At 42.6% G+C, this 24,990-nt stretch overlaps 1 protein-coding gene across 1 annotated transcript in view; it reads right to left on the bottom strand.

Annotated features, from left to right (window-relative positions):
* The window catches only part of ZNF518A (zinc finger protein 518A), a 310,424-nt gene that overhangs the window by 79,484 nt on the left and 205,950 nt on the right, over positions 1-24,990 (bottom strand). The gene's annotated exons all lie outside the window — the stretch shown is intronic.

Genomic DNA, 24,990 nt, shown 5'->3' with positions numbered 1-24,990 from the left:
GTCTGTAGAAGTCGCGGACCTCGTATGTCGGTCCTTATCTTTGCATCTTTTACTCAAAACTGGAGTCGGAGTATCCGACGACATAATGTAATTAAACTTTTTGCCAAAATAGTGTTGGGCGAACTCCGCCTGACGCTTAATAGTGCGTCTGTTGAATGTAGCACAAAAACAACAGGCCGAGACGTCGTGGTCTGGGCCTAAGCAAGGAATGCAGAGGGAATGAAAATCCTTATGCGGTATTTGCTTCCCACATGAAATGCAATTATTAACTTTGTCTGACATCGGTCTGAGGCAAGAAAAGTTTCCCCAACGGGGTACTTAGCTTTCAAGAAGACTTCGGTTGAAAAATATTCGTAATCTCAGGAGCTGGCCGACTGGCACTTGCGAACTGCTTCTGCTTCGGGCACCGCGCGGCAAGAAAGACTGGAGAAAATGGCGTCGGCTGGTTCTTTTATACCCCTGTCGCACTGACGTCAGGGAAGAAGCAACGACATCCGACGCCGGACCTAGACTTTGGAATTCGGCCGACCGAGGACCCGCCTGACAGCAGGAAAACCCATCTGTTATGACTGCAGCTGTATGCAGGATGAACATCATGTAGGAAGAGTGGGGTGGAGTGTAAATTCTCCTGCAGTATTTGTTCTTCTGGGGAAAACAGGTCAATTAGCCATGACTCCTCCTGCTCCAATAACTATAAAAACTCTCCAAATCTGGGATAATCAGATGAGGGATACTAGAAAGCCTTGCCCTTCAAGATCAGTATCCAAGGTGGATGACCCATGGCAGAAGCATAAGGGCTTTCATTTGCACTTCTTCATAGGGGCACCAAGACAGGCCAAGTCTGAGTGCAAGAAGAAGGAATCTGTATAGGACACTTCCAATTTATCCCTGTGGAAGTGTTCTGCTACTCAGGGACAAGATAACTGGGGGGACAAGGCATTATACTGAGGAACATGCATTGGTGGAGCAAATGTTAAGTGCCAATTCTAAAGTGACATTTCCAAGCTAGAGAGTTGCTTCCACAACAGTTCTGAGGACTCTTTTATCAGTGTTATGCGTACCATCACTGAGGATACCTCAGGACACTGAGTGGGTCCCAAAGCAGAAGAGATCAGCAGCAACTCAATCTAAACAGGTCTCAGCAGTAAGGAGTGTTTAGGTACTGCAAAATCTAACTAAAAAGTGGTAAACACAAAGAATGGCCACAAGGATACCAGAAACAAGGCCGGTACCAGCCAACTAGGCAGCCTCTGGTCCTTAGTGACCATTGGCATTGAGAAACCTGCCACCAAGGCCCAGGGATGGCAAGAGAAAGACAATCTTAATTGCTGCTATGGAAACAGAGGTGGAAGGGAAGACACTCAGTTCAATCTGTGTCTTGATCAATGTGCACATTATCTTGTCTCAACAAACATGCAAAAAAAGACTGCTGAGGGACCTGGATGAACAAAGACACAGCTGATGAAGGTCTGGATTCTAAGTGTACTAAAAGCGCCTTCTCAATGATAAAACTACTGACCCATTTTCTATGAGTTTGGTCCTCAACCATTATGACCTGTAGCTGAGAAACTCCTGAAGTTAAATGGAGTAGCACTACTACTTTTTTCAAAAGCAACCTCTGGAGAATTACCCACCCTATGGGCTTTAACAGCAGGGAGAGAAGTTTTTTCTGTTCATTACCAGATTAGAATAAGCAGCCTTCCTTTTCCCTTTCTTGTCCTTAGGCATACTATCAGAGTCAAGAGACAATAACACCATGTATAAGTTCATTTTAAATTTCCTGTAAAGTCCTACACTGTACACACGACATTAGAATTTACTCAAAATATATAGTTATGAATTATTGCTATAACTAGATTAAACTGGACAATGCCTGGTCTACTCTAAAGCACTGAAACTGCACCTCATAAGCCCCAGTCAGTACACAGCTAAGAATGTGACACAGCCAAAATGGTATATATAGGGTCTGAGCCATTTAGACATATAATTTAAAACAAAACTGAAAACATGCTGTTAGTGTTTTGTTAATAACGTGAACCAAAGTTGTTTGCACCATACTTCATGCCATCCAACAAAAGCTTACATAATGGCCAAAATACAAAAAAACGAACAAAAAAAACAAATCTGTAATGATCAGAGCTAATAGTGGTGCACCCTCTGCCACACACCAATCTGTAAAAAAAAAAAAAAAAAAAAAAAGTTCTAAAATAATTCTCTCATTTTTAAACTGAAACAAATGGTTTGTTACAGATTATGCAAACAGGAAGAGTGCAATTATCAGCATTCAATTCTGAATGGTGGTACTGCACTACCAGGTGATAGACATCTTCAAAGTGTGTTCCCGACACCTTAAAAATGAAGCAGCTGTCCCCTTTGTCTGACCCTAGCTACACCTCTGGTACTGATAACTTGGTGTCTAAACAATATAACCACAGAGATGCTTATACCTTGCAGATAAATTATACAAATATGCACATCACATTTTTATACACATGTCAAAATTAAGTGGAGTAAACACCACTACATTATACCAAACTGAAAGTCCCATCTGCACCAGACCATGTTTTTTAATCTTAGTTCCTACTTGCAACTATAAATATGCTAGTTCATGTACTCCAGATACTTATTTGAATGCACTTTCTATTGTCAACAAAACATCTACTTTTTGTGACCTAATTCAAACTAACAATCTAGTTTACATTAGAAAAATATAGTTAGACATAAATTCAGGCTTTATTCTTTCCGTCTTAATCTAGATTATAAAGACTTCTCAAGAACTGTTCGTCCTGGAGGTGGGGATGCTATTATTCACTATGAGATTTTAAAATGTAGTCATGTGAATGCCGCGGTGGTAGCGTTATCATCTCACAGCAAGAGGTTCTCCCGTTCGATTCTCGGCTGGGCTTGGGAGTGCCTTCTCTGTGGAGTCTGCATGTTCTCCCCGCGGGTGGCTAGCATTCGAAAGACATGCGTGCGTAAATGGGCGTGCCTTCGTTGAAGGTTGGGCGTCGAGCTGGCACCTCAGCGTTTTGTAAAAATCTACTGCCAATCATTAGTGGACCGGAGTTCCGCTGTGGCGAAAAGCCGAAAGACAAACAACAACATTTTAAAATGTAGTCATATTAAGAGTGGATGTACCAATTCCTTTGACCATTCTTTAGGTCTTGGCCCATCATTTGGACGTCTTGTCATCCATCACCCACCTAGTAATCATAGGCCTTTTGTACAGGAATTGGTTGATATTTTCTTGTCATACGTGTTAAAACCCCACACTGGATAATTATGGGTGACTAACATCAGATTACATGACATCTTAGTAGTCTTTGTTGAAGAATTTTTATCAGTTATGAATGTATGGGTTTACTCAACATTCCAATCTCACATTCCCCTGAGGCCTCTCATTTCATGTATGAGGGCCTCTTCTATTTTTCCTAAACTATTTGTATTTGCTATACCTTCATTTTTATTAAATCTGTTCAGTGATCCCAATGAACTTCTTCTTCCATACAATACTCTTTGAGCAACAGATTTGTCTAGGGAAGGAATGTCAGTGGATCAATCATCCTTCTGCTTCTTCAGTTCTATTATGTTGGAGAAGGTGACATCTTCCAGGGGATCTGTAGTATCCTTTGCCTTCATCCAAATCTGTGTCTTTAGTGACTCATGAGAGGAGTGTGAGTGGAGCCAAGAAAGCATTCCCTCTTGTCAAAAGACTCCTGAACGTCCCCCTGTTCTAATCAAACTATGTGCATATACCTGCCTTCATGGCCCAGCCAAAGCCCTTTTCACAGCCTCAAAAGCTGATGCTGTGAGTGGAGCAGAGGAAACATTCCCTCTGATGAAGGACTCATGAACATTCCCCATTCCCACTGAAGTCAGCTCCAGGGAAGACTTCTGACCTGAGCTGCCAAGTACAGAGGCCCTGAGAGGAAGAGATGGCTCAGAGAACCTTGGAGTCAAACTCTACCACACGACACCTGATACTGACACTTCTGCCCCAGGACTTGTCTCAATCAGACAGAATCGGACTCAAGAGAGTAAGGGACGTAGTAGACCAAAAGGCTCCCTAGACTAACGTATCTGACTGAGACGCACTGTAAGGGTTTGGACCCATCAGAACCACTTCCAAAAATTGAACCAGTACCTGAAAAAAATGTGACTGGGCTGATGGGCCTGTACTCAGACCTCCATTTGGAGATGGCAGCAGAAGGACTCTCAGTTGGATCCGTGTCCACAAGAATTTCCTCATCATTTGATCAACATCCATTACCATAATACTTCTGGTAGACTGAACTGCCCTCAACAATGATGCTATATGAAGGTCATCTGGAAGGGCATCCGTCTTGTAAAATGAGCGAGTGGAGTAGAGGGCTCTTCACTAGTTCCAGAGAAAAAGTAGCTCAAGGAATGGAGGTTCGGACTTACAGGTATATCTGACTGCCTCAATACTTTGGGTAATAGACTCAAAAGACAACTTGGATCTGGGGACCTTGTCAAATTGGGAGCCTTTTTTTTTTTTTCTAATTTCTTTTCCTAAGACCTTCTTTCTGATTACTTTTTTTTCCTCAATTCTCTTCTTTAGACTTATTTCTTCACTTTTCTTTTCTCTTCTCTGTCTCGCTGCTGGGAAAAGCTGATGCTGGTGTGGATGCAGAAGACCCTCTCTGTGGAGAAAGCAAGCCTATTGTATTTTCATAGGTGGGTACTAGGCTATCTGCCCGAAGACATTTATAAGCCTAGCCAGAATGTGTTGGCTTTCGCCGCCACCTTAGATTAGTTCCCTGTGCCTCTGTCCAGCAGAGTCACTGAAGTAATCTCCAGGGTAAACTTTCTGTTTCCCATCCACTCGTCAAGGTTTCTCTTGAAGAGTGTTAGCGAGGAGCTCTGCCTAAAGTAGATTGGAATCTTGTTCCAAAGCATGGGAAAGTCTCTGGGACAGGAATCTATCCCTCTAGCACGTCCTATTTATTGTTGCGGTGAGGTTTAGATCCCTAGAGCGTGTTGCTCGAGGGGATAAGGTTTTCTTTAGATGGAGCATGTCCATCAATTCTGGGCTGGACATGGCCTTGTATGTCAGGCAGAGATCACCTCTGAGTAGGCAGTATGCAACAGAGTACAGCTGGAGTTTCTTCAGTCGAGCTGCATAGGGCATCTGTTTGAGGCCAGTGATGTTCTTGATGAGGTACTTCTGTGGTCTTTCCAGCTGTTGCAAGCGTCTTGTAAGGTACATCCCAAATGGGGCGTTGTACTCTATGATGGGTCTGATGAGTGATGAGTAGAGGAGCACAATGACCTCTTTTAATCTGGATGCAAACCCTTTTGTGATTATGTGGGCCACATAGAAGGATTTTCTAACCACTTTGGCAATGTGATTGTCAAAGGAGCGATTACTATCTGCTTGGGTCCCCAGATCACTTATTACGTTTTCCATATTTAGGGGACTACCACGTATGTGGTAGTTTGTGGGTACTTTGTTTTTTCCAAAGGGGATGACTATGCACTTTTTGGCATTTAGCTTGAGGCCATGATTTTGACACCAGGTATCCGTCTCAGTGAGACCCTTTTGGAGGATGTCTGTGTCAGCCGGAGAGTCAATTATAGCCCCTAGTTTGCAGTCGTCTGGGAACTTGGTCAGCCATAGTCCTTCTGTGCTTGCCTTTACCTCTGAGAAGTATATGCCGAACAGGAGGGGTCCTAGGACTGAGCCCTGGGAAACGCCACTTGTAACTGGTTTAGAATCAGACCTAGCCCCCCAACTCTCACCATGTGGGTTCTGTCCGTGAGCCAGTTGGCAACCCATCTTGTGACATAGGGGTTTATGTTCAGGCTGGTGAGCTTGTCTATAATACCAGAATGAAGAATGGTGTCGAAGGCCTTTGCGAGGTCTAGGTAGGCTGTGTGCTCCACCTTTCCCTCATCTATAGCCTTGGTAACTGTCTCAAAGAAGTCCACCAGGTTTAGGAGGCATGATCTGCCCATAACAAAGCCGAACTGGGTAGGGTCCAGTGTTTGGAGTTTCCCAGTGTCTCTGTTAATGTGTTCCATGATGATGCATTCCATAGCCTTGCAGATCAAGCTAGTCAGGCTTATAGGGCGATAGTTCCTGGGGTCTGTTGTGAGTCCACCTTTGTGGAGTGGAATAACCATTGCTGTGAGCCACTCTATGGGTATGTAGCCTGTGGAGAGGCTGAGTTTTAACAGTGTGTTTGGGTGAGGGGTTAGTTCGTCTTTGAGCTCGTGTAGGATGCAGCCTGGGACACCATCCGATCCCATTGATGCTGTGTTTTTGGCTTTGGAGAGGGCTGTTTTAACCTGAGTGTCTGTGATTTCAGGGGCTCTACATTCTTCTGGTATGGTTATGGGCCCTTTTGGGGGTGAGAGGGGGGTGAAGTTTGCACTGAACCGGTCTTCCAGGATGTTGGCAATATCGGTCGGTTCAGTGTATTTTGTGCCATTCTGCACAAACTCCGAGCAGATCTGAGCATTACCACTTAGATTCTTGACATAGCTAAAGAATGCCTTGTGGTTATCTTTGGAGTCCTTGGCAATTTTTCTTTCGAAGCTCGCCTTGGATGATTTTATGAGGGATCGTAGTTTCTTGCTGATACTGATCAGGGATGTCTTCCCTTCTTGGGATTTTACTCTTTTCTGTACTAGTTTCCTCCTTCTATTGTATAGCTTGTTTATGACAGGGGTCCACCAGACTGGTTTCCTTTTCTTGGAGGAGTGAGTCTTGGTTTTGCTTAGGATAGCACAATCCATGCATTCTTGTAGGTGCCCGTAGAATGTATTAGTGAAGGATTTTGCAGCTTGGACAGCATTATCCTTTAGCATGGGGGCTTTGAAACTTTCCACCTTGGTCTTAAGTAACGTGAAGTTTGCTTTTGAAAAGTTTTCACAGTGGTTTCCTTGTCCATGGGGCAGAGACTGAATGTGGATATCCAAAGTGATTTGTTTATGGTTAGCTCTAACCAGCAAGGGGTTGACCTCTGGTGTGGAACACCGGTTGCTCATGTTGGTGATGACCAGGTCCAATATGTTGTCACCACTGGTGGGAGTGCTGACCAGTTGATCCAGGGCATTTGAGTTTATAAATTCTACGAAATGTTGGGCAAGGGAGTTAGTACTTGAGTAGTTCTCCCAGTTAATGTTTGAGTAATTGAAATCACCCAATATTAGGGTGTTTGGTAGGACCTTTACATTTCCCAGTGTTTCCAGAAACATGGAATGGGGGTCCTGGGACATGGTGGGTGATCTGTAGCAAGCTACAATTTGAATTGCAGTTTTGCCCATTGTTAGTTGCACGTGAATTATCTCTGAAGCATCATGCTGTGCCACTAACCTGGAGGTGTGGGCATCCTTGATGAATATGGATACGCCCCCGCCTTTTCTATTTTGGTCCGGGTTCTGTGGCCGAAATGTATGGTATGGGTTGCAGCCTGGTAGTGCTGGGATGCTCTCTGGACCCCTAAACCAGGTTTCTGTTACTGCACATATATCGATTTTCTCCATATTGAGGAGTGCCTCAAGTGCGTGCATTTTGAGGTTTAGACTTCTGACATTGAGTAGCATTACCCTCAGTTTTTTAGTTACCTGTGCTATTTACGGGGGGGGTTGTCTTTTGAGCCTTGCCTAAAAAAGGCACTATGGGGGTGGCAAGAGCCTTGACCAGTATTCGAAAGACTAAGGGTGACAGGTGCAAGCTGTCTCTAGCGAAGCAGCGTGGCTTGTCGAGCATGTCATCCCAGGCGGACAGATATTGGATCCCTTTTGAATGACACCAGAAACTTAGCCAATTGTTGAAATTGATAACTTTTTCTTTATACCGTGGTATTCTTGGTGAGGACAGGATGCTACTCAGGATCATGGTCATACTGACTTGGCTACGTGATAAGAGAGCTCTTCCAAGTCTCTTTTCATGTAGTCCAGGGAGCTACTGCTCAGGTCATTCACACCTACATGGACAATGACAGTCGTCTTTGTACTTGTTCTAGAGTGCCCTGGGTGCTTGTGTTATGTGGCGGATCCTGGCACCCAACAGGCAGCTAACAGTAACCTTCTCCTTATTCAGCCTAGTGAGTAGGACGTCAGTGTGTCTGACTATAGAGTCACTTATTACTAGTATGTTGGGTATGTTATTTTGTCTTAAGGGCTGTGATTGCGTGGCACACTGTTTTTGTGAAGTATGTGTTTCATGGTTTGTGTTAGGGGGTGGAGGTTGCTTGGACATCTGCTTTGAAGGTCTCTGTTGCTTTTGCAGATTTTTATTTACAGCCTCCAAGTATGTTTTTGTGTATTTATGTGTGTTTTTGCCGGTGCTGGTTTAATGGGTCTATGTGAGACTGGTGGTGTGATGCAAGTATTTCCCTTCTCCTCTTGACTGTCTGATCCAGTCTTGGGTTGCGAGAGCTTCGCCTCCTGTTTGGCTGTATAATTGCTTCTCTTGCATGTATTAGTGTTTGGTGGTAGGAGGAGAGAGTTGTCTGTGTACATGAGACAGTTGTAACATTGCCTCAAAATGCCCAGATTCACCAGTTGGACTGGAGAGTACACCTGAAACTGCCCTTTGGACATGCCTGGATAGGTACAGTGAACTGTTTTACTGAATGGCTGGTAAGGTCGAATAGGGAGCCTTGTCCTTCTGTACAGTATAGGGGGGGTCTAGTGCTAGGGTTTATAAGTGCTTGCTATGAGTTTTGAGCAAGTGCCGCGCTGAGAAATGAATGGCTTGAGTGCTTAAGTTGAAAGTTTGTCTAGTTCCAAGGGAAAAATTGAAGAGGAGACTTTGTAGAGCAGGGAGTAGTTATACCCTAGCTAACTGGCGCTGCCCGGCACGCAAAATCAGGCAAATGCGGTTTTTATAGCAGGGAAATTAAAGAGATAGAAATTAGCCCAAAATGGCCAATAAACTACTAATTTCTGGACTGAAACCACTTCTCCAGGGACAGATAGGCTGCTCAAAGCTCCCCTCTCTCACAGGTGAACAGAGAAACTTCCTTCTACCCAAGTAAGGTATGGGTGAACACAGATTTGTAACACAGCCCTGAATTCAGTACTAACCTGAAAACTGGACTATACTAGCTTAGAAAGGCGGGAAACAAGTATATATATTTTTTTGTTTTTAAGCGTTTTAAGTGTTTGTAAGCAGTTTTTTCCTCCTACCTTGTATAGCCTTAGACACAAAGGCAGCACAAATGTCACAATCTGACTGTAAATGAGAAGCACCTAAGCAGTACACAAAAAGAGGGTGGGTCTCGGGAAGGGATCTTGTGTCCACAAGCTAAACACTTTTTAAAACCTGAAAGTTTGCCTCGCATCAGAAAACTTTCAGTCTTTCACTATTATCTACACAGTAATTCAAAAACACACTTCTCTGAATACTCTCTAAAATCTAGTATTTTTGAATGATGCTAATAATAGTAAATCTACAGAACTATCTAGAAGCACTCAAGTTAACTATAAACAGTTATTAAAATCCTTAAACACTAAAGCAGTCCAAATCTAACACTTCACTACAGTATACTACAAATCCTAAAGAGAGTACTCACAAGAAGAAAAAAATATTCAAAAGTCTAACTTAATGTGAATGAGTGCAATAACTCTCGGACATATGTCTGGATGAATCAGATGGCAAATAAAATCTGAAGTAGATTAGGTAGGAGGAGGAAATTATGGATAGGAGAGGAGTCACAGCCTCAGATCTAAAGTTCTGGAAGAAGGTGCCAAGGACAGATCTGATTGGATCCAACAACCCACAAGTTAACCAGATTAAAACAGACAACATCAGATCTGCAATTATGGGATGTTTCATGAAGACGTTTAACAATGATATAATTAAAAATAAGGGTCTATATTAAAAACACAAACGTTTACTTACCCGAATACCTAAACGCTGGCACATCTTCATCAAACCGCAAAAACATTGATCGTCCTGAAGTGCAAAATCCGAAATGTCGAATCGTCATGGTTGGCCCTTTTGCGGTATAGCTCCATAAGGTAAGTGTTATGGACCTTAGGGTTAGGGTGCGGGTTAAGGTAAGTGCATACATGGTGGTATATGCAAGGGTTAGAAGTAGGGTTTAGTTTAGGGTTAGAAGTAGGGTTTTGGTTAGTGTATGTATGTGGTTTATTTAGTTTGTTTGTGTAGGTAGTATGTAGTGGGCAGTGGGATGGGACAACTATGACATTTCGAGTTTTTGAATTTCGCGATTTAGGGCGTTTGGTGTAATTGCGGTTCACGGAATATGTGTTGGCGTTTAGGTGTTCAGGTAAGTAAACATTCGTGTTTTTAATATAGACCCAAAAATAATGCATAACAGTAGTATTTGTGTACAGAGTTTTAGAAGATGCTGAAATCTTGCATAAAGCCAGTTTTGTCTTGCACTGAGCCTGAGTTTCAGAAGCTGCAAAACAAAGAGAGAGAAAAGTGAAATAAAAATGCCTAGTGACATCTGTACCCTTTGATGTGCTCCAAATGAGGAATCTCTTCCATTTAGCTGAGTATGTCTTCCTTGTGGAGGGTCTGCGAGCCTCCAGGATAATGTCCTTGACCCTCTGAGATAAGACAGTTTGGTTTGGTTTTAAGCAATTTTCCAGGCAGTTAGCTGCAGTGTTTTCAAGTTTGGATGCAGGGTCTTGAAATTGCTCTGTGTTAGAAGAAGAGGCCATAGGGGTAGAGGCCATGAGTTCGCCTGAGACATGCTTCTCAGTAGCGGATACCAGTGCTGCCTTGGCCAGTCCGGAGCTATTAGTATCACCTTTGGCTGTTCCTCCCTGATCTTCAGTAGAACCTTGTACATCAATGGGAGAGGTGGAAATGCATACACTGTTAGGGCATTCTAGCTGAAAGAGAGAGAGTCCACCCTCCAGGCTTGTGGGTGGTATGTCCTTGAGCAGAATTTCTTCAGTTGGTGGTTGAGTGGGGAGGCGAACAGGTCTATCTCTGGCATTCCCCATTTCTTTGTTATGAGTTTGAAGATGTCTGGATGCAGCATCCATTCGTGAGCATCCGTGGTAGTTCTGCTTAAGCTGTCTGCTAGTGAATTCTCTTTTCCTGGTACGAATTTGGCCTGCAGCTGGATATTGAGATTCAGGCCTAGGTTCCACAGATCCATTGCTATCCGGCATAGAGGGTAGGAATGCGTGCCTCCCTGTTTGTTTATGTACCACATGACTGTGGTGTTGTCTGTCCTTATCAGCAGATGTCCTTGCTGGAGGAATGATTTGAATGCCTCGATTGCATGCTTCACTGCCAGCATCTCCTTTTGGTTTATGTGCAAGTTTAGCTGGTCTTGAGATCATAGGCCTTGGATACATTTGTCCTCCATGTGTGCTCCCCATCCTAGGTCTGAGGCGTCCGTGGAGATGGTCTGCCTTGGTTTTGGTTTGTTGAAAGGCAACCCTCTGTTGGACTGGCAGGCCTGAGCCCACCACAGGAATTCCTTTTGAAGGCATGGAATGATTGGTATCATGGTTTCTAGACTGTGCCTGTGTTGAGACCATACATTCCTTAGGTACCATTGTAATTTCCTCATATGCAGCCTGGCATGCAGGATCAAGATTATGCAGGATGCCATGTAACCCAGGGCCTGCAGGACTTTCCTTGCAGTAAGCTGAGCTTGTCTTGTCAAAGTCATGAAGTAATCTGGAAGTTGCTTTTGTTTTTCTTCTGTGAGAAAAGCCATCTGAGTTATTGTGTCCAGATCCGCACCCAAAAAGGTTATCCTTTGGGATGGCACTAGTCTTGACTTTTGGATGTTGACTGTGTATCCCAAGGCCTGTAACAGGTGTATGACATAGGCCAAATCCTTTATCAATTTTGTCTTGTTGTCCGCTTGTATTAGGCAGTCGTCCAGGTATGGGTAGATTTGAATTCCCTGAAGCCTGCAATGTGCAATTACTGATGCCAGGCATTTTGTGAATACTCTGGGCGCAGTAGATAAGCCAAAGGGTAATGCTGAGAATTGATAATGCTCTGATCCTGCAAGAAATCTGAGGTGTCTTCTGCAATCTGGTCGGATAGGGACGTGCAGGTATGCCTCCTTGAGATCTAGAGTCACCAGCCAAGACTCCTTGCCCAACATGGGAAGAAGTTGCTGTAGGGTCAGCATTTTGAATTTTGGCACAATGAGATATGTGTTCAGTGCGGACAAGTCGAGAATAGGCCTCCATTGGTTTTCTTTTCTTGGTACAAGGAATAGTCTGGAGTAAAAGCCTTGGTCTTGTTCCATAGATGGTACCCTTTCTATCGCTTTCATCTGAAGTAAACTGTTGATTTGTCTTAAAGCCTCTGGCTTCTGGTTTGGTGGAAGGTTTGGCATTCCGCTCCTTTATGGTAAAGTGTGGAAGTGAAACCTGTATCCTTTGTCTATTGTTTGCAATGTCCATGTGTCCTTTGTAATGCAATGCCAGTTTTTTGAGAATAAAGCCAGCTTTCCGCCCAAGGGAGCTTCCAGTTGTTCCCTGGTAGGCGGAATCAGAGTCAAGTCATTGTGTCTGTCCTGTGGTAGTGGTTGTAGTTGCAGATGTGGCACTACTCCTCTGGTTGGCAGGCTGCCACTGACGACCCCTGTAGGCACCCTTTGATTGACCTCTGCCTCTTGGGCGTCTATTCCTGCCCCTCTGTGCTCTGGAGGTGTCTGGAAAGGACCAATTCTTTGAAGGCCAGTTTCTGCTGAACCTCGGAGGTTGAACCTGCAGAAATTCCTTTACTGTTTGCACAGATTTTGCTTTTTCTTCCACTTTCTTTAGAATCTCCTGTGCAGGGGAGCCAAATAAACTTTGTTTCTCCATTGGAGCATCTAGGAGTTTAGCCTTGACATGGTCTGGCAAGGATTGCTCTTTAGCCAGGCATGCCTACAATTACTGCCCCAGTCATAGCTGATCTAAATGAAGCCTCCAGTGCATCATAGCCACATTTTAAGAAATGATTACTGACCTGCTGAGAGTTGTGTACCAAATCCTGAAAGGATTTACGGTCTAAAGGTTCAGGAGAAGAAAGCTTTTTATTCAGCTGATCTAACAAATATTCTTGGTACTGTATCATATGGAATTGACAGTTTAATGCCCTGACAGAAAGAGTAGCAGATGTATAAACCTTTTTACCCCATCTCTCTAATGCTCTTGACTCTCTTTCAGAGGGTAGGGGATTTTTGGCAGTGGCAGCTGCAACACCTTTTGGGCCCTGAGAAATAGTTTCTGGGTCTGCAGCATGGGCTTTATACAGGTGGAAGTGAGAATCCGGGACCCTGTAATATCTGTCAGGTTTGGCAGGGGCCGGGGGAAGAGAATCAGGTGCAGAACTGACATCATTATACACATCATCAATTACAGTTAGCACTGGTGGTATGGCTAAGGGCCTATGCCTTAATCTTTTTCTAGAATCAGAAAAATCCTGACCCTGCCATTGAAAGTGTTCCCTCATTGAGTGCAAAGTCTCCCCAAAGGAAAATTCTTCAGGAGGGGAGGCCGAAGGAATAGAGTCTTCTGCATCTGAATCCTCATAAGGCGAATAGGCCCCTTCCTGATGGTCTGAGAAATCAGATCCATCCGAGGAGTAATCAGAGGAGAGAGGTTCAGAGGGTTCAGTCCTAGGCCTTTTGTCAGGTGGAGGTTGGGAGGCCCTGTCTGGGTGAGGTTGGGAACCCCTAATTAAGGATATAAGGTCCTCAGCAAGACTGAGAATCTGAGAACTTGAGGAAGGCCTCTGTGAAGTAGATTTGGCAGGTAAAGCTTTTGAAAGTTTGGCAGCTTTAGCCCTGGAGAAGGCCTTAATAGACATAGAAGCAGGGGGCCTAGCTGCCCCACGTGCAGGTGTAGAAATGTCCAATGGAATGGTGTCGGACAATTCTTGAGCGCTAGCTTCGGTAGGGATTTCTGAAGCCGACTCAGCCGGGGCCTCTCTGGCCTCGGTTGTCGGAGGTATGATTTCGGTAGTAGTAAGAACCGAGGACTCTGTTTCAGCCGAAACCGAGACACTCGCGGTAGGCCTAACCGTGGTTTCAGCCGAAACCGCGGGCCACGAGTGTCGGTCCTTTTCCCTGCGTTTTTTGGCCATATGCGTAGTCGGAGTCTCCGACGGCATTTTATATGCAAAAGCAGATCCGAAAAACTCTTCTGCAAACTCCGACCGACGTCTAAGAGTCCGTCGGTTGAAGGAGGCACAGGCTAAACAAGCTGATACGTCGTGGTCTGGGCCTAAGCAAGGAAGGCAGTAAGAATGGAAATCCTTATGAGGTATTTGTTTCCCACAAGTTAAACAATTATTTACTTTGTCTGACATCGGCTGAGGCAAGAAAGAGTCCCCAACGGGGTACTTAGCTTTTTGAAGTCTTCGGTAGCTGAAATCTCTGGATCTGACCGACCGGCACTTGCGAACAGCTTCTGCTTCGGGCACCGCGCGGCAAGAAAGACTGAGGAAAATGGTGTCGGCTGATGCCTTTATACCCCAGAAGCTGTGACGTCGGGGAAAGTGCGACATCAGCCGAGGCCAGACCCAGACTTTGGAATCCGGCCGACTGAAGGGCTGCCTGAGGCAGGACAACCCATATGTTATGACTGCAGATGCATCCTTGAAGGACATCTTCTAGGGCACCATTTTACCTAATGCGGATCCTGGGAATGGGTATGGGCCAAGAACAGACCCTGGGAGTCCCATATATTAGCATAACTGGGACTTGGATGCAGCTATTGGTACAGCCTGCTAATGTTCTATTAAGTAGGTGATTTTTTTGAACCATGAAGTTTTATTATGAAGATATCATGGTCAGTGCACTCAAAGGTTCTTAATGGGTCTATGAATATTATCCTTATGATTTTTCCTTTTCAAAGTTAGTGTATGACATTAGTAAGTGAAATTATAGCTGTGGTAAGACTATAGCTGAGCCTATACCTATGCAACTTTTCAGGCAAACTATCATAATGGGTGGGAAACTACAAGATGTGATCATACACAATTTTTTCTAGGAGTCTGGCTATAGGGTCAAAGTTGTTTACAGGATGATAGTCATTTGCTGTTTTAAGGGAGGCTGTTTTTGGGAAAGGGATTATGGTGGCACGTTAAAAAAATGGAATAGTTTTGCCAAGACAGGTTGAAAATTCTGGCAAAAGTAAATGATAGTGACTGCTGAGAAATGCATTTAATAGAAATGTTGAAACTCAGAATACTGCAAAATGAGAAGCTGCCATGTCCCCATTGATGTGCAATCCTGCAAATGGCATATACAATTAGCAGGGGGTGTGGGATGCAAACAGGCTTGCCCCACCCCCCTGCACTAAATAGGTTTTCAATATTACAAGTGTTAACATTTTGAGCTTTTCGGTGTTTTGAGTTTTTGATCATATGAATGCATTCCGATTACTGCATGATATACAGTATTTAGATTTAGCTTTATTCATGTCAATTTTGATGCATTTTCTAAAGGACTTGAAGGATATCCCCTACCACACTAAAACCTCAAGTTTTTTTTTTTTTACACTCCAGACAGGCTTTCACAGTTCAATATCACTCCAAAGGCACATCAGGTTTTACTCATATGAGGAAATCGGATGGCCTCACCCCAAGCAAAAGAGACATCACATAAGCAACATTTTCACAAAATTTGCCTTCTGCAAATACATCAATTAACTTCTTCAGGGACACAAGAGACATAAAACACCTATTTTTTAGTCGATTTATAGGTTAGCTATTAAGCAAACATTTTTACACAATCCAGTTTATAACAATATCAAACAAGCAACAGAAAAGGATTCCACAGTAGATTAATTATCATTCTCTGGAAGTCGCTTGGAATGGATCAACACAGAAATAGACTGAAAGTATTAATGTGTAAGAACTTACCATAAGAGTAGAAGTTACACTAGATCACACTGGTCAACCTAGGCAGGAAGGCAGACTGGAGTGGGAAGACCTAACTTTATGACATAAACAAACATTAAATATCCAACACTCACAAAAGTGTTTTTCGTGTTGAGATCAAAGATAGAGAGTCCTGTCCTTAATGTTAGATATGAGGCTATCATAGTCAAAAGTGATTATGGCTCTAAAGGGATGGCAGAAGAACTTGCCTGGTAGGTCAAGGGTGGGAGTGAATAGTCTGGCATTTCAAATGGTTTTGCTAGCATTTTAGAACCTTCTTTGTCCAGAATCATTCTATCTAAAGTCAGAAAGGCCTTCAGATCCAGTAATACCGACCTAAGATAATCTCTCCCTGAGAGGATAACCTGACACAACTCACCATAATGGAAGAACAGATAACCCTTCAAATGCATTTGCTTGCCAAAGCCTGGTGTCACCAGTGTCCTAGGTTCATAGGTTGATAGGTAGGTACTAGGCCATCGGCTCAAAGGCCTAAGTAATCCTAGCCAACAAGGTTCCATGGCTTACGCCACCCAAGAAAGTTAATTTCCTGTACCCCTGTCGAGCAGAGCCACAGAAGTGACCCCCGGGGTGTATTTCCTATTTCCCAGCCACTCATCAAAATTTTTCTTAAGAGTGCTAATGAGGAACTTTGCTTGACATAGACAGGTAGCTTGTTCCAGAGTATAGGACGTCTCTGGGACAGGAATCTATCACTCCAGCATGTCCTGTTTATTGTGGTGACAAGGTTTAGGTCCCTAGAGCATGTAGCTTGGAGGGATTGGGATTTCTTTAGGTGCAGCATGTCCAACAGCTCTGGGATTAACATAGCTTTATATGTTAGGCAGAGATCTCCTCGGAGTAGGCGATACGCTACAGAGTAAAGCTGGAGTTTTTTGAGACGGTCAGTGTAGGGCATCTGTTTGAGGCCAGTAATCCTCTTTGTGAGGTACTTCTGTGGTCTTTCAAGTGGCTGCAGATATCTTGTGAGGTACATTCCAAAAGTGGCATTGTACTCTATAATGGGTCTAATGAGTGCCGAGTAGAGGGGAACAATGACCTCTTTTTCCTAGACGAGAACCCTTTTGTGATGAGGTGTGCCACATAGAAGGATTTCTTGACTACTGTGGTGATGTGATTATCAAAGGAGAGACTGCTGTCTACCTGAGTCTCAAGGTCTCATCACACATTTGGTGTTAAGTAGACTGCTGTTTATGTGGTAGTTCATGGGTACAGAGTTTTCACCAAAGGAGATAACAATGTACTTTTTGGCATTGAGCTTGAGGCCATGCCTCTGACACCAGGCATCTGCCTCAGTGAGGCCCTTCTGCAGGATGTCCACATCATTTCGGGACTCGACTATGGCTCCTAGTTTGCAGTCATCTGCGAACTTAGTCAGTCAGAGGCCTTCTGTGTTAGCCTGTACTTCAGAGAAGTAGATGCCAAACAGGAGAGGTCCCAGGACTGTGCCCTCTGGTACTCCACTTGTCACTGGTTTGAAGTCAGATTTGGAGTCTGCAACTTTTACAGTGTGGGTTCTGTCAGTGAGCCAGTTGGCAACCCATCTTGTGACGTAGGGATTTATACCTAGTTTAGTGAGTTTAGCTATAATTCCAGAATGGGAGATGGTGTTGAAAGCCTTGGCGAGGTCAAGATAGGCTGCGTGAACCACCTTACCCTAGTCTATGTCTTTGGTGACTGCCTCAAAGAAGTTGATCAGGCTCAGAAGGCATGATCTGCCTTTCACAAACCCGAACTGGGTGGGGTCCAGAGTTTGGAGGTTATCAATGTCTTTGTTTATGAGTTCCATGATGACATGTTCCATGGCCTTGCAGACCAGGCTTGTCAGGCTAATAGGGCGATAGTTCCCAGGATGAGTGTTGACTCCCCCTTTGTGGAGTGGGATAACTGTTGCTGTGCGCCATTCAGTGGGCACAAAGCCTGACGTGAGACTATGATTGAACATGGTGCTTAGGTGGGGAGCCAGGATTGAACATTCTGCTTAGGTGGGGAGCCAGGATTGAACATGGTGCTTAGGTGGGGAGCCAGTTCATTCTGAGGTTTGTGTAAAACGCAGCCTGGGATGTTGTCTGGTCTCATGGATGCTGTGTTTTTGATTTTAGAGAGTGCAGCTTTTACCTGCATAGATGTGATTACAGGGACTCTGCATTCTTCCTGTATAGATATGGGCCCTGTAGGGGGTGAGAGGGTGGTAAAGTTAGCACTGAACCTATCGGCCAGGATGTTGGCAATATCCAACTGACTAGCTCTAAAAAGTTTAAAACAGTTAAAAATGGAATTTATATTTAAATGTGCAGATAAAGGTGGAAACTGGGACATTTTGGATAAACAAATGTATTGTGAAATGATAGCCAACATACTGAGATGTGAAGATGAATATAAGTGTTTACTAGGAACCCTGTAACAAGTTATAATGAAGAACTCTTGGCATTATTGGAAAGGGGAGAGTGTCTCGGTTTTCCTGACCAAAAGGATGTTAACAAGTTATATGTTAAGAAACCAGTAATCCCTGTTATATATGCTTTGCCTAAGGTACATAAAAATCTAAGCAAGCTGCCTGGAAGGCCTATTATTTCAGGGCTGGGTTCCTATTTAAGTAATGTTGGCATTTTTCTAGATTTCCACTTGAAAAAGATATTTATGTAAGGTTCCTGCACATATTTTAAACCCGCAAGATTTACTGAATGAGCTGGCTAAGATTAAATGGCAAGGTGACTACTATTTGGTTATTGTCTATATTAAATCCTTATATACAAACAGAAAATTGAGATTGGATTTGGAGGCCATCATGGATATGTTAGGTGATGGTCCTAGAACAGCTTTTTTGATTAGCTTATTGGAATTTAGTTTAACCCACAACTATTTTTCCTTTGAAAATGAAATTTTCTTGCAGTTAAAGGGCACAGCAATGGGTGCCTCTTATGCGCCCTCATATGCTATAATATATATTGGATTTTTTGAGAAGAAATTTTTATATCCCACTACCTTTTATAAGGATAAGGTTTTGCTATATAAGCGATTTATTGATTACCTTATATTTACCTGTAAGGGTGATATTTGTGATTTTGTTGACTTCTTTGAGACCCTAAACTGCAATGAACATGGTCTGGCTTTCTCTTACGAGTTTAGTAGGGAAGCCATTATTTTTTTGGATGTGACATTATATGGGGATGGTGAAACTATAGGCTTTAGATCATATAAAAAGCAAACTTCAGTTAATATGTTTCTACATGCAACTAGCATGCACCCAGAGCACTTATTGAACCTCTCTACCCTATGGTGAATTTAAAAGAATCTTTGATCACACTAGTGATAAAAATCAGAAAGTGGTGGAATTGGATAATGTGGAGAGGAGATTAAAAGAGAGAGGTTATGATGAGGAAAGATTACAGAGATGTAAGCATGCAGTGCTTGGGGGTGTTATGCGAAAATCACAAGTAATATCAACTAGGAATTGTAATATTGGTTTTGGGGAGAAAAGTCCCCCTAGCAACATGGATGTGAATAAAAAGCTTTATTATGTTACAAAATTTTCTCCTTTTTCTGATGTGTTAGTAAATATTGTGAGAAGATTTTGGCACATTATTTCTGAGGATGAAAATATATTTCATTTGTTCCCCAGACAGGTCACATTTTCTTTTAGTAAAGGAAAAAACTTGAAGGAATTATTGAATTATAATTTTGTTGTGGGACCCAATATCAATTTACATGTGGGTACATTCCCTTGTGGTCACTGCAGTATATATGTAACAGAGTAAAAAAATTGTCAGGATCTTTAATTAATGGGAAGTTATTTAATTCTAGATATTACTTTAACTGCAGATCATCAGGGGTGGTGTACATTTTGGGATGCTTGTGCTCTGATACAAGGTGGTATTATAGGACAAACTAAATGTATGGTTAGAATTCAGATTCTTAAACATCTTAGAGACATAAGAAACCATAATGAATTAAGTCCTATAACCAACCAATTTCATGAAATGCATGGGGGTTCAGATGGTGGTTTGATTTTTTGTGCACTTGCAAAACCTTTTCTACCCGGGGGAGGGGGGAGATATTTAAATTTCAAACTTTAAGGCCCCATGGTTTAAATCAAGAAGTAGGGATCTGAAAGGTTTAAATAAGAAGCAGGATATTTAATGGTTAAGTATTAATGCTATTTATGTTCATATGTATTTATACAATTTTATATGAATTATATATGGACAATCTGTGTTGATGTTTGCATATTTATAGGTTTATAATAGTATCTGTATATTTATAAAATTTTGAGACATTTAAGTATGTAAAAGACAAATTTTGGTTGTATAAATTATGATTTAAAATTAATGTAATTGAATTATTGGATCCTGTTAAGTGGCTGTTTGCATATAATATATAAGTCAGTTGAAACTATTATACTGTGATCCTTGAAGGCGAATTGCAGAGGTGCCAGATCACTGTCACTGAATAAAGAAGAAAAGGTGCTGGTGTAATTTTGTGTTTTTTATGTTGGCAATATCAGTTGGTTCTGTAATTTTCGTGCAGTTGTGCTGTAACTCAGAGCAGATCTGGGTGTTGCCATTGAGATTCTTGACATAGCTATAGAATGCTTTGTGGTTGCCCTTAGAATCAGTGGCAATTTTATTTTCGTTGCTAGCTTTGGAGGATCTTATAAGAGATCTCAGCTTCTTACTGAGAGGCTGACCACGGAGCTCCTTCACTCATGGGATTTTACTCTATTTTGCAACAGTTTCTTCCATCTGTTTAGAGTTTGTTTATGGCAGGGGACCACCAGATTGGCTTCTTTTTTTTTTTGGAGGATAGCATCTTGGTTCTGTTTTGTATAGCACGATCCATGCACTGCATGGGTGTCATGAAGTTGGCCACTTCTGTCTTAAGAAGCATGATGTTGGCTTTGGAGAAACTTTTTACTGTGGTTTTCTTAATTGTGTGTGGGGGCGGGATGTGGATATCTAGGGTGATTAGCTTATGGTCAGATCTGAACAACGAGGAGTTGACTTCAGGTGTGGAACACCAGTCACTCATGTTGGTAATGACTAGGTCTAGGATATTGTTGCCCCTGGTGGGGGTGTGGATAAGTTGATCCAGGGCATTGGAATTTATGATTTCCAGAACGTGTTGAGCGAAGGAATTGGTACACGAGTAGTTTTCCCAGTTAATGGTGGGGTAGTTGAAATCGCCTATTATTAGGGTGTTTGGTTGAACCCTAATATTTTCCAGTATATCAAGAAAAGAGGAGTGGGAATCCTGAGGCATGGTGGGGGATCTGTAGCAAGCTACAATTTGGATTGCAGTTTTGCCCAGAGTTAGTTGCACTTGGATAACCTCGGATGCATTATGCTGAGCAACTAGCCTGGAGGTGTGGATATCCTTAATGAATATGGACTCCTCCGCCTTTGGTGTTCTGGTCCAGGTTAGAGGGCCGAAAAGTGTGGTATGAGTTATAGCCTGACAGCCTGGTAATGCAGGGGTGCTCTCTAGAGCCTTGAACCAGGTCTCAGTCACTGCATAGATATCGATGTTCTCCATTTTAAGGAGTGCCTCGAGTGACTGCATTTTGAGATTTAGACTTCTAGCATCGAATAGCATTACCCTCAGTTTTTGCTGCCTGTTCCTGTTATGGTGGTGAATTTGTCATTTGAACCTTGCCTAAAAAAGGCACTATAGACCAAAATTGCAAGATCCTTAGCAAGTACCTGTAATCCCAGGGGCGACATGTGCAGGCCATCTCTGGCAAAGCATCGTGGTCTGTCGACCATGTCATCACAGGCAGACAGATACTGGATTCCCTTAGGAAGACACCAGAAGCTTAGCAACTGTTGAAGTCAATCATTCTGTCCTTGTACTGCAGTATCATTTTGGGCGATGGCAGGATGCTACTCAGGGCTAGGGTCATACCTGCCTGGGCTATAAGATCAGAGAGCTCTTCCAGGTCTCTTTTCATGTAGTCCAGGGAGGTACGTCTCAGGTCGTTCACACCAACATGGACAATGACAGAGTCATATTTGTACTTGTTGTGGAGTGACATGAGTGTTTGGTTTATGTGGTGGATCCTGGCACCTGACAGGCAGCTGACAGTAACCTTCTCCTTGTTTAGCCTGGTGAGTGGGACATCAGTGTGCCTGACTATAGAGTCAACTATGACTAGTGTGCTGGGTATGATGTTTTGCCTTATGATCTGTGGTTTACTGGCACACTGAGTCTGTGGGCTATGTCATTTGGGCTGTGTTGGGGGGTGGAGGTTGCTTGCGTTTCTGCTTTAGAGGTCTCTCGTTCTTAAGCAGATTATTATTGAGAGCCTCTGCGAATGTGTTTGTGTTTCTATGTGTGGATTTTGGTGGTGTAGGTTTAGTGGGACTATGTGATGTGTGTGGTGTGGTGCAATCTTGACTGTCAAGTTCAGTCTTGGTTGGAGAGAGAGCTTTACCTCCAGTTTGGCTAGATAAGTGCATCTCTCACAGGTTGTGGTGTTGGGTGATAGGAGGAGAGGTTTGTCTGCGTACATGAGGCAATTGTTACATTGCCCCAAGATGCCCAAATTCATCAGATAAGACAGGAGAGAACACTGGGAGCTGACCCTTGGACATGCCTGAATAAAAAACTACTTTCCTCCAGAAAAGTGAGTATAAGAGCTGTTTTTCTCTAAGCAAGTGAGGAAACTGTTTTCCTCTAAATAAAGAGGAAGGTACAGTGCTGTAGTAATTTCTAGCTTATTTAGTGCTAACAACAAGTTCTGAACAAGTGCTGAGAACGAATAAGGAAATTCAAGTGCTAAAACTAAGAATCTGTACCTGGATCTTGTGGTAGATAGGCTACCTAGTTCTTACCACTCCCACTGATAACCTAGAATGCTTCCCTCCAACACAGAAAGGCTTGGGGGGGCTCAGAAGCTTACAAACAGTCCTGGATACAGCAAATCTGTGTCATTAAGAATACATCTTGTGACTGACAGCTTATTTTCAAAGATGTGAGCAGCAGCATTTTTTCAGCTGCCCAGCATGGATGTTCTAAAAACCAAATAAACTTCTGCAATGCCTAATCAACTAAAATGCTTAAATGGGCTATCCGTGTGAAAAAATTCAGGTCCCTGGGAACAGTAGTGGCATTACAGTACACCCTCTTGCCACACTTAGTAAGGGTTCCCATGACAATATCAGTTGAACAAAAAAGTAGGTACACAAACACCATGACTTGTGCTAGACAACAAAAGAAAAGTCATCGGACTTTGGATGTTTCTCCAGGGAGAAGTCGGGATCAGCATATTACTCTTAACCTCCTACCTGGCTACCTAATTTCCTGAATATGGGCACTTCTTGGCAACAAAACCTGTATATCTCTGGGGACTTAGATGAAGTGGAATAGTAATTCATGCCACCATATTATCTTGTCACAAATAGAGTTTTAACATTTCGTGGTAGATGGGCAAAAGATATTCAAAGCTAAGGTGGCCACTATGTTAACAGCTTCTGCAAATTAAGGGTCTTTGAATTAATTCTGGGGGGTACAATTAGTGAAGAAACTAAATTAATTACCTATCTCAATCCAATTATCGCATCCGTCTCTCAATCTAATTATCTTTTTTGTACTAATCCTTTTATACTGAAGAACTATGCAGAAAGAAGGCTTGCTAGAACACTAGCCCTCATAAAAAGCATGGCAAAAATACAGAAAAGTGGAGAGAACATTTAAAAAAAAAAGCATGAATAAAAACACAAAGTCCAATGCAGATTGGGTGCCTGCACTATTCTATGCCAGCTCAAGAAAACTTTGTAAACATATTTGAGTCAACTGCAAGCATCCAAAAGATTTCTATAATAGAGACCTGATGAGTGACATCAGAAGTTCAAAGAATAGTCCCAGCTGGATCTTTAATAGTCGAGGAAACCCTCAGCACATGTTGAGTAGTGTTGGTTTGGAAATGGGGTGGCCAGCAGTGCCAGGGCAAATATTTTATAAGGCACTGTTCTGACTCTTGCCATATGCAGGTTTTAAGACTTGAAATCACTAATAAATGGATAAAAAGGAAGGGTTGAAGTTTCTACTGGTAACAGTAGTATTTTCAAATGGTTTTGAAAATCTAAAGCATTGAAGAAAAACAGCATGGTCCTACTTGGGTAAAAAAGTGATCACACTTGCAATCCATCTAGCAATTTTTATGCATCAATTTTAAGAAAAAGTGTTTTCCAATAGAGTATTAGGAGAAGCCCTACAGAGTGAGTAGTGAGGAAAAATGTCAGGAACTGCATTCTGTCTTAACTCAGGAGCATGTCTTAACTCAGGAGCACGTCTGCCACTCACACCTCTCAAATGTCCACAATTTCACAAAATATTACCATATTTTTTATCTGATCCTCATATAATTTGAGGTTTTCTGGCAATATCTATTACAATGAGGTTTTTAAATTATACACCAATTGCTCATTTGTACTCAAAAACAAGCATGCTGGTTGGACAGCCCAATCAGCTTCCTGCAGTAAACAGAGCATATACCAATAGCATAACGTTCGTCCACTGAAGTAACACTGAGCAGATGGACTTTCTACTGGAATATGCTGAGGGACAGAGCAAAACAGAATAAAAATCAGGTATGTTATCAAAAATAAAGAAAAAGAAATGTACCTGATTCTCCATCTGTTTCTATGCTGTCCCTCCTGAAATCTTGACAGAAAAAAAACACAGCAATGGAGACTGTCTTTTCTCCTTTGCTTCTCCTGTACTGCACTGATGTACTGCGCAAGCTTGAGGACACAAGTCCCATACACATACTCAGTACATCAGTGAAGAAGGAAAAAAGCAGAGGTACATGCCAGTGCCCTTAGACAAAGACATTTAAGAATAGTAAGCAATTTCTTTCTTAAATAATGTCATTGTATAAAAGCAATAATCCACAAATGGGTGTGTTTTCTTCTTTAGGATTTACCAATGGTTGGCTCTGTTTAATCACTTGAACTTCCCCCTCCTGATCAAACCCATGCCGACCGTGGGTAAATCCTGAGATACCCACACTCATTCATGCATTACTGCTCTAGTGTACTCATTTCAATGATTCCATCCCAAGATACTTTGAAAGACTTCTTACGTAATGCACTGATTACAATGAAATCATCCAA

This window comes from Protopterus annectens, chromosome 14.part0, assembly GCF_019279795.1.
Source record: "Protopterus annectens isolate FY-2018-M chromosome 14.part0, PAN1.0, whole genome shotgun sequence".
Lineage (NCBI taxonomy): Eukaryota > Metazoa > Chordata > Ceratodontiformes > Protopteridae > Protopterus > Protopterus annectens.
Note: the sequence above shows the minus strand (reverse complement) of the source record. Positions and strands in the feature narration are given on the sequence as shown.